The sequence below is a fragment of the Lycium barbarum genome, chromosome 9 (genome assembly GCF_019175385.1).
Source record: "Lycium barbarum isolate Lr01 chromosome 9, ASM1917538v2, whole genome shotgun sequence".
NCBI lineage: Eukaryota > Viridiplantae > Streptophyta > Magnoliopsida > Solanales > Solanaceae > Lycium > Lycium barbarum.
Genome location: NC_083345.1, coordinates 118,197,968 through 118,207,614, shown reverse-complemented (window position 1 = coordinate 118,207,614; position 9,647 = coordinate 118,197,968).

The following is a 9,647-nucleotide window of genomic DNA, read 5'->3' as shown; positions in this document are numbered from 1 at the left end:
TCGGACGAAGACGTTGATGTGTATCCTATTTTGGCTCGGAAAAGGATTACTAAAGGGATATGTATGGGAAAAGAAGCCAGACATTGATAGAGCTTTGACAATGCTCTCCATCCGTCGGCAGGGTTATGAGCAAAATTATAAATAGGGAAGGATTGTTTAGGGCCGAAAAATATTCGCGTACCCACGTCATCGCTTCCAAAATTGCCCCAATGTCGAGCTACGAGACGCTGGGAGGGTACAAGATTGTATACTTGCTGGGGTAAAAATGATTCTCACCCCGATATGACCGAACTCTACATAGAGCTTCCTACATATCTTGCCAATCACGAGAATCAGGTCAATGTAGTTCGAAAGGTGGTAGCTAATGGATGTTGTGGCAAATTTTGATCGTCCGATCAAAATTTTGCCCCAGTGTTGTTGGAGTGGTTCTAGAAAGTGTAAGATGAAGAACGGTCATGCTCAAATTCGAGCTACCTACATATCCCTGAGATGGGATTCAGACTGATTGTAGTTCGGGAAAACTTGTTGGGGAGGAAAATAATTCATTGCTAAAGGGGCGACCAAACTCAGAGCCATGGATTAAAATGGACTACAAAGTTGTATGTTGCGACCTTGATGAAAATACCAGGTTGTGTGTCGAAGCTTTAAATGTGGAGGAGTCCTGGATTGTGAGTTAGGACCTGGATGCATACTCCGGTTTGTGTGTCGGAGCCATAAAATGAAATGAAGTCTCGTGTTGTGTGCCGAGATCTTAATGCATACTTTGCTTTGTGTGCTAGAGCTTTGAAATGGAATACCCGTATTTGAAGGTGGCTGCCTGACTGAAGGTAAAATACCCGCATTAGAAGGTGAGCGCCTGATTGAAATTAAAATACTCGCATTATAAGGTGGGCGCCTAAACATAAAGTAAATACCCGCATTAGAAGGTGGGTGTCTAACTGAAATTAAAATACCCGCATTAGAAGGTGGGCGCCTGCTGAAATTAAAATACCCGCATTAGAAGATGGGCGCCTGACCGAAATTAAAATACCCGTATTAGAAGGTGGGCGCCAGATTGAAATTTAAAATACCCGCATTATGAGGTGGGCGCCTAAACTGGAATTAAAATACCCGCATTAGAAGGTGAGCGCCTAAATTAAATTAAAATACCCGCATAAGAAGGTGGGTGCCTGATTGAAATGAAAATACCCGCATTAGAAGGTGGACGGGCGCCTAACACAAATTAAAATACTCGCATTAGAAGGTGGGTGCCTGAACTGAAATGAAAATACCCGCATTTGAAGGTGGGCGCCTAACATAAATTAAAATACCCGCATTAGAAGGTGGGTGCCTGAACTGAAATTAAAATACCCTCATTGGAAGGTAGGTGCCTGATTGAAATTAAAATTCCCGCATTAGAAGGTGGGCGCTGAACTGAAATTAAAATACCCGCCTGAAATTAAAATACCCGCATTGGAAGGTGGGTGCCTGGACTGAAATTAAAATACCCGCATTAGAAGGTGGGCGCCTGGCTGAAATTAAAATACCCGCATTAGAAGGTGGACGCCTGACTGAAATTAAAATACCCGCATTATGAGGTGGGCGCCTGAACTGGAATTAAAATACCCGCATTAGAAGGTGGGCGCCTGACTGAAATTAAAATACCCGCATTAGAAGGTGGGCGCCTATAATTTTTTTTTTTTGTAAAGAATGAAGAAGTGAAGGGAATCGTGTCTTGACTTCAGTTGGTACCAACAATTAGTTTTGTGCATAAGAATTCTATCAATTTCTTCTTATCTAACCGAGATTGACTTCGAGATACTTCCTATAGCTTCAAATGGTACCTCAGACATCCCTAAGTATCGATAAGATTTGTTCGTCTTGCTTCAAGCAAAGGTTTTGAACTATACCTATCCTCATGTTTCAAATGCTCTCACAAAAAAGGAAGTCCCTTTTTCACACATATTCAGTATTTTTGAACTTTCAGACGTCTAGAGAAGTACTCTCATACTCAGAAAGATGTTCAATGCATGCAATTGCGATACCATAAGCTTGGCCGTCATGTAAGTATCCACTAATGTGAGGAACCTTAGCATAGGATCACGTAGGGCTTGTTACAGATTTTTAATGTAGGCTGGGGAAACGGGTAGGATATCATTTGGGTAATAAGTGACTAATCCTTCCTTGAGCATTGCACTGCGTACATGCTCGGTATTTGTGTGCTCTGACACTGATCTGCTTCGTTTTGTTGTTCCTTTCTTTTGTACTTGTGAGACTTCTTTTGCAAGTTGGAGCTTTTTTTTTGGAGTTCGGGGTTCTATGCCCGAGACTCAGTGGGGATTAAGAGAATTGACCTGGGTTGTATGCCCGAAGTCTTGATGCTAATTCCGTGTTGTATGCCGAAATGTGAAAAATAAAAAGGAATAACGGATTGTATGTCCGAGATCTCGAATGACTGATTTTTTTTTGTGGCTCCTTCTTGCTTTGGAGGTCGTTCTCGTTTTTTTTTCCTGGGACTTTTGTATCTTTTTTGCTTTTGGCAACTTCAGCTTGGATCTTTATCCATGGTTGCACGTTTCTGGTGCGCTCAAGGAGGTTGGGCCAAGAGAGAGATAGTATGTGTAAGTACTCAGAAATAGTATAGGCTTATGATGTGGTTGCCAAAGAAAAGGCTTTAGGCTCAAAGGGGGAATGCTAGGGATAATGTTATTTGATAGGTCAGAGAGGCTCAAACAGGTCAAAGAAGGCCTACGATCCTTTCCTATATCAAGTGTTACTCATAATTTCGCCTCAATAGACATTCAGGCCAGGTTCTAGATCACAATGCAATGCAATTGAACGCTATCTAAAGCTCACCATGCAATGCACATGAAACAATGAGGTTGGTTTTGTTCTTGTCTTACAAGCATGCAAGAGAATTTTTCAAGTGTCACTTAAAGTGTGAATGAGAGGTACGAAAAGAATCTATGGTTTACCACGAAGTCAGTCCTCTCCATCATATCGATTGTTACTTGTTTCTTTCCTATGCACATTCTTAACTGTGTTGGTACCAACCAAGTCAAAGATATGAATCTAAAATTTTTTTTTTTTTGTATTTTTTGAATAAGGGGTACCGAACCCAAGAAGGGTTGCCTACGTATCTCATCTTTGATGAGAATCAGGTGCGCGTAGTTCGTTCAGAGAGGTAAGAACAAAGATTTTTTTTTTATTTTCAAATAATTTTCGGACTTTTTTTTCTGATTTTCTTTTTGAATAATGAATACCGAACCCAAAAGGGTTACCTACGTATCTCATCAAAAAAGAGAATCAGGTGTGCGTAGTTCTTGCAGATAAGATATAAGAAGAGGTGTCGATTGAAGGCGGAGTTTTGCAAGTACTCCGGTAGACGGCAGAAGGGTGTTTCCATTGTAGGCACGGACGGACCTTTGAAAATTATCTAGGAAGGGACCAATCATAGATTCAAATCTTGGACAGTACTATGGTAGGGGGTCAAAAAAATGAGCCGATCGTAGCCAGAGCATTGAAAATACTCTAACAGGCAGCCGAGCAGAAGGAGGTCAACTATAGATGGAGCCTTGACATTGCTCCAGTACGTTGACAAGATTGTGATGGAGGAATTGGACGTTGGCAGAACTTTTGATTCTACTCTGCATTTATTGGCATGGTTGGCTATAAGGAAATGTCAACGTCGGCGGAGCTTTAAAAACAATCCGCTTATGCTGGCAAGGTGGTAAGAGGGGATTCTGACCTTTACAGAGTTTCTAAAAATACTCTGCGCTCATCGGTAAGATTGTAATGATTGGGTACCACACTGTTTGCGGAGCTTCAGCATTACTCCTTGTCAGTCGGCACGATTATTGAATAATTGAGGGGGGAAGGATTTACTTGTGTTGGACCTTTGGGGTTGAAAAATAAAGGCCTAAATGCCAAAGTTCCATGGCTTGCGATGCTTGGAAGAAGAAAAGCTTATATCCCAGAATTTGGGACCAAAACTAGGTGATAGTTGGGGTAAGGCTGGTATTGCCTCTATTGGGTTTTGGATTTCAAGGGGTTGATGGACGCTCTTAGAAGCCTTTTTGGAGAGTGTCTTGGAACTTCTTCAAAATAAATGTCCCAGTTTTTTATTCCAGTGAATTATTATAAACAATGGGGAGACCGAACCCTTATGTAGGGTTGCCTACGTATCTTGTCAGGACAAGAATCAGGTCAGACGTAGTTCGGGCATATACGGTGTTGTATGTGATTTGTATGATTTTTGTGAATTGGTGGTTGTATTGAAAAGAAGTGAGTCTACGAACAAGAATTCAGATCTGGAAAAGTGTGTTCCGTAGATGAAAAGAATGTACAAGGCCGTTTTGTATTAAAAAAAAAGAATGGTAAAGTCAAAACAATGGTACAAAGACCGGAAACGGGTATGAAAAATAATGTGGCTGTGACGGTAATTGTAAAGACCAAAAAATGGGTGTGAAGGTTGGAAAGGTTCCAAGCTCAACACAAGTCAACCAAAATTATCTGATAAAGCAGACGAGGCGGAAGAAGGTATGTCTAGTATATATGTACAACTAAAGAATATCTAATAAATACAGTATGTGAAAAAAATAAAGAATATGTACTATGTAAAGAGCATGTAGCAAATAAGAACGTGTGACAAAAAAAGAATGAAATTAATCCGGCTAGAGCAGTGATCAAAATTATACATACAATGGCCTAAGAATTCTAAGAGTAGATTCACCTAAGCTGATAAAGAATATCCGGACAACTGCGAGATGGCAAGTAGTAAGACTAGCCCACCAATCTCTGAAGCTAAGGAGTTTGAAGAAGGTTCGGAGGAGCGCAAAGCACAACTCGCGTGCACAATGCGTGTATGTGTACGACCAAAGACTAAATTGAAAGTGCGAAGACAGTATAATGAAAGCAGTAACATGTAATGTCTTCAAACAAATAAGGAACACGAGTTTGGCTTTGCTCGCGTCCTTTCAAAGATAATATTGTAGCAGTTCATGATATATATTACAAGTAATAATAATAAAAACAGATAAATAATCACATATCCCTCAAGTGTTCACATAAATTATGTCTGTTAAGGTCAAAACCTAGGTAATCCCCAGCGGAGTCGCCATTCTGTTCAACTTATTTTGAACGGGGGTCCAAGATAGTTTGCAACTTCCCGGTTCTTCTAACTGGTTTAAAAGGGTTAGAGTCGCCACCATATTTTTAAGGAAAAAAATAGGAAACCTATATTTATTTGTGTGTCTACTCCATTTTTAGTCCACGAAACCTATGAGATTCTAAATAAAGGTTTTATTTACCCCGAGGGGAAGGTATTAAGCATCCGTCAGAGCCTGTCCGAAGATAGTCCGTAGACTTAGTTTAACTGAACACCAGAGGGAGATTATCTATCTGTTTATCATTATTATTACCTGCTTTCAAAATGTTATGACTTCATGAAAAGCTACACTAGGTGATAATATACTAAGTATATACAGTGTATAAAAATGTATTTATATCAAGTATCAAGTATTCATAAAGAATGTATAGTTTAAAAGAATATATAAAAGAGTATAAAGAGAATGCACCTCATAAGTATAAAAGAATATCAGTTAGTATAAAGAGTGTATATATATGTTAGTGTAAAGAATGTGTAACTATATTAAGAATATAAAAAAATGTGAGACTATGTAAAAATAAATATGTCAAGGATATAAAGAATGTGCATCTATGTAATATGCGTCTATGTATATTAAAAGAATGTATGTATATTAAACATATAAAGAACATATTTCAAGTGTAAAAGAGTGTACGTCAAGCCTAAAGTGTATAAAGAATTGTATAACTAGGTATGTTAGTGCATAAAGAATGTAAAAATAATTTACGAATATTCATTGGTGTAAAGAGTTTATATAGCAAAATTATTCAGAAAAGTAAAGTTTATTTGACTTGTTTCTACCGTTTAGTTAAAAAAAGTGTTTGTTTAATGAATATCCTATCAAAGAATAAGGAACAGAATAATTATAAAAAGTATTGGTAAAAAAATAAGTATAAGGGATTGTGAATAAAAAATGAGTGAAAATGTGTAATGCCTCCAAAGAATAAAAGATTTGTGAATAGAAGACTTAATATTTTGCCTAGCGTCAAAATGTAAATTTAACTTAATTAAAATATGTATTAGTGTACACGAAACAATATAAAATGTAAGTTGTATTAAGAGTATATAAATAATATAAAATAAACGATGGACTAGTATTTTTTGCCTAAACGTCAAAAGTGTGAATTTATTTAATATAGTATTTATACAAAGTCAATTTAATACAGTTATGAAAGTATTGACGGCCTAAGTCTTGCCTAAATCGAATGACAATTTTAAGTTTAACAAACAAGGCGACAAGTAAATAAATATATCAACCTGTCATTCAAAAAATAAAGTTTCCACTATGCGATGAGTTTATGTTTTGTACAGTTATAAAAAAAATGCGGAAAGTAAATACAAACAGTGATTCGATGAAGTCTTCGGGTTCCTTCTGAGTGTCGGTTTCGGGATGTATCTCCGGGTTCCTGTATAAACACTTAGTAAAAGTGTTAGTAAGAGAATAAATAACTATCGAATGAATTAAAGAAATAATGACTAAACTTAAAATAAAAAACCCGTCTTCTGTACATGGGAGGCCTTATAAATTGATGTGGCGTGATTTTACGCCACAATCGACGCTTTTCGGCTATAAGTTTTACTTGTTTTTAAGCAAGTCTATGTTATTTCACGTGGTTTTTATCATGTTTCAGGTAATACGGGGTCCTTAGAGCCAAAGCGTGGAAAAAAAGCAAAAAAAAAAAAACTGCAAAACTGGAAACAACTGGAGGTTCTGGAAATTATTGGCGAAATATTGCTCTGCGCGTTCACGTAGAAATATCACGCGTTCGCGCTTACGCGCGTCTGTGACTCTGCGCGAACGCGCAGTGAACACACGCGTTCGCGCAGTGAACACACGCGTTCGCGCCCACGCGCGCTTGGTACTATACGCGTTCACGTTAAATTATCACGCGTTCGTGCTGAAGTAAGGCGAGTGGAGCTGACGTCATCCACGCGATCGCACTGACACATGGCGCGATCGCGTTGAAGGAATTTTGGGCCAGATCGAACAGAACTCGGATTTTTACGATTTTTGATATTCCAGTTCCTATAAAAAGCCAACTAGGCTTTTCTAAACATATCTTTGGCAGCTTTCACAAAGTGGAGGCTAGGGTTCCTACAAAAATGTTCTCTCTTCTTTTTAATCCTTGTTGATGGAAATCTCTTGGTGACAATTAAGATTGACACTCTTGTTGTGCTTATTTATTCATATGTATTATTCTTAATCAATTAAGTTCTTGCTATTTTAATTATTATTGTTCTTGAATGTTTTCAATGGATTAGCTAACCCTTGAACTCGCCCATTTACTTTGTTTGAAACTCGGAAGAGGAAGAACGGAGTTGGGATAGAATAATTAACATGAATTCGGGGCGTTAACCCTCATCTAATGGAAGTTGACCTAGGAATAGGCAATACCACATGTAGTCATATTCGGGTGTTCTTAATGCTCCTAATTTCTTGAGGGATCTTCAATTGGGTAGTCTAGTTAATCTTCGGAAGAAGTTAATTTAGAGTCATTATCCGAGGCTAAATAACATAAACTTACTATTATTTATAATTCGTGAAATAGATTGGATTGTTACTTGAGAAGTAGTTTCCTTTATTCCACTCTTGTTGCCATTGATCAATTTTCTTGCTTTCTAGATTAGAATTTATATTTCCATATTTTATCAAAACCTTATCAAAAACCACCATTGATGCGTTCGGGCATAGCTATTGTTAGTGATAATTCCTAATCTGCTTAAATCGCCTACATATTGTTCTTTGTGGGATTCGACCCCAACCTTGTTGGGTTACTATATTTGACAACGTCCGCGTTATACCATTAAGAGGTGTAATTTGAGCGTATCCAATTTTGGCGCCGTTGCCGGGGAACAATTGGTGTATTTTGGCCAATCTAGGAAATAAGCTAACTTGCTTTGATCCGAACCTGTGAATATTTATGTAGTTGTTATCAGTGTTTTATATATAAAAAAAACATGGCATCTTGGAATGAAAATGGGTTTGATGGTTGCAATCCATATTTTGATGACCCATGTCCGTATTGTGAAGGACCCCATTTTTGGCAAGATTGTGAATATGCTCCCGGGAGAGAGATGTGTGCACCGTCTCAATCCTATGATGAGAGTATTTGTAATATATGTGGTGGCCAAGGTGGACATTGGGGTGATTGTCCCAGTTATTTCACTTCCCCTCCCCCTAGTTGTTCTAACGAAAATGCTAGTTGTGCTTTTGAGCTTGACAGGGACAACAACATGACAAATGATGGACAAAGTGCCGGATATGAAGGCATCATGGGAATGCTCCAAACATACTTAGATCGAGAAGCTAAGATGGAGGAAAAACGAAAGCTCCTCCAACAATCCATTTTAGAAAATGGAGAAGCCATGAAAAGAATGAATGATTCATTTGAGGATGCCAATTCCTCAATTGTCATGGAAGTGTCGACTCCTCAAAATGAAATGGTTGAAGAAGAGATTTCAAGTTTACAAGATGAACCCGAAAATTCTTGTGACCACGACGAAAGTTGTGAAATTGAAGAAATGGTTCAACTTGAAGAAGAAGAGCATAATCTTGAAGAAGAAATCTCCAATTCTCAAAAAGAAGAAGTTGAGGAAATTTTGAAAAGCATAATGGGGAGGAATGAACAATATGGGCAAGTCTTGACCAAATTGTGGGAATAAGTTCAACATGGAGATGATGAAACTGTCCAAAAGGTGTATCTCACCATGGATGGATTTTTACAAGAGTTGGACGACTCTCACAAGGAAGAACATCTTGACAAAATGGAAATTTTGAGCCAAGATTGGTTAATGAATCAAGCTCAACAACTTGAAGCCTATGGAAATCACCGTGAAGGCATTTCATGGATGATGGAAGAATTTCTAAAAATACATGTTGAGCAAAGTCAAGAAATGGAGCTGCTTGAAATTACTATCCAAAAATTGGAGGCCGAATTGTATGTAAAGATTGAGGCATGTAATGCTCAATATCAAAGGGCCATGGATTATAATTTTGAGTTGGTTTCCAATGAAGAAGAGGTCAAGATTGATTTTGATGAGCTAATGGCGAATTGCCAACCTACCAACCCAAAAATAGTGAATGTTGCCAAGATTGAAGAAATGATACTAGAGTTGCATAAAAAAGTTCATGAAATGGTTTTTGAAGACTCTAGTTCATTTTTTGGTGAGGATGTCAAAACTCATGCAAATTTGGAATTTGAGCGCGCTGGACCACATTCTAACCATTTTTCAACATTGTGCTGGGTTGATGATATGGAAGTTGAACTAACCGAGCCAATGGAAAATTTTGGAGATGAAGAAGAAAGCGTTTTCATTTTAAAGTTTGCTATGCCAAGAAGACAAAATGGCATGCCTCACTTAAGGGCCAAGAAGTGCAAAATGCGATACCCGAAAGTTGGCCTCGTTTTTCTACCACCGCCCTATGAGCGTCATCATGATCTTGATTCAAAGTTGGGGCACAAATTCATAAGCTCCAAATGGCGAGAAAAGCGGTAAAGTTGGTAACCGTCGTGCCGCGACG